Source organism: Austrofundulus limnaeus, unplaced genomic scaffold (genome assembly GCF_001266775.1).
Source record: "Austrofundulus limnaeus strain Quisiro unplaced genomic scaffold, Austrofundulus_limnaeus-1.0 Scaffold10, whole genome shotgun sequence".
NCBI lineage: Eukaryota > Metazoa > Chordata > Actinopteri > Cyprinodontiformes > Rivulidae > Austrofundulus > Austrofundulus limnaeus.
In genome coordinates, this window is record NW_013952412.1 from 1,605,340 (window position 1) to 1,606,824 (window position 1,485).

Genomic DNA, 1,485 nt, shown 5'->3' on the forward strand with positions numbered 1-1,485 from the left:
GCCTCAAGTGGAGGAGTTTAAGTATCTGGGGATCTTGTTGAACGCCTTGGAGTTCCCCCGGAGGAGCTGGAAGAAGTGGCTGGGGAGAGGGAGGTCTGGGCCTCCCTTCTGAAGCTGCTGCCCCCGCGACCCGACCCCGGATAGGTGGAAGAAAATGGATGGATGGATGGATGGATGGATGGATGGATGGAAAGCAAAAACAAAGTTGTCAAAGTATTTTTTACTCAGATTTGCTTTCATGCTGTAAGTTCTCTCTGGGCATTTGCTTTGCACGACTTTATGTTTGCAGTTAACTTTGAGATGACGTATTGGCTGTGAGTGATTTATTATAGTTAATTATAGTTTATAGTAAACCTTGTGTGTTTCTGATGTGGATTTTCTAATGATGTTTGCAGTTAAGTTGTTATTTTGACTTATTATGAACTGTTTTTGAAGGAACAAATAAACAGATTTATGACTTTTAAAGTACTGGACTTATCATGTTATATAATAAATAGAGAGACTTTTCTGATTTTTGCCTCCTAATAATTCATTTATTTATTTTCATAACTCAAATCACTTTAATAGAACACAAAATCAACCCCACCCCTCTTTTTAAAACACTGTGATCATATAAAACTTTCCAGACAAAATGAAAAGTAAATTCACCAATAACAGAAGTTCTGCTTTACATCAAATTTCAATCATCTGTAAGGAACCAAGATCTCTATTTTAGAAAAGCTTCTTAATTCCCATGACTTGGATAATAAAGGAACAAAAAAGAATATATTTTTCCTTTGCCACCTTGGTACTTGTACGTTTTTGACAGGTAGTTTCGGTACCAGAAAAACAAAAAGGGGGTCAGTAAGGGTTCGCTTCTCTTTTAAGAGTGGAAATGAAAAATGTCAAGAGATAAAAAGAAGAGATACTGTCATGAAAAAGAAATGAAAAGCAATATAACAAGGCTATTATTAGTGCTGACTGAAAAGAAATGGAAAGTTGGGCAATGAAAAAGTAAAGACTTTGGTATAAAAAAAAGAAAGTAAAAATGTTATGGAAACATTGCAGGATGTAATTGAAAATTAAGTTAAATGGAAACAGGGAGAATGTTTGCAACTTTGGATATTATTCTGCTGTTTTTAATGTAACCTCTTACAATAAAAGATAATGTAGCATAAATTTATGAACGCTTCAGTAAGTAGCTTGCTTTGGAACTATGTTCTATGATCACCAACAAAAGTTTCATTGCTGCTGTTGTTTATCTGATCTACTCATCAATAGCAAAAATATAATTACATTAAAAAATATAATTAAGAAATATACATGTTATTATGAAGTTATTAACTTTAAAACTAAATATTGTTTTCTGTGTTATTCTCTTTTAGGGGTCCAGTGAGTCCGATGGGTAGCCTCAAGTCAGGCATGCAACAAGGAGGACATGGAGGAGGAGGAGGAATGGGAGGAGGTGGGATGGGAACAATGGGAGGAGGGATGGGAACAATGGGT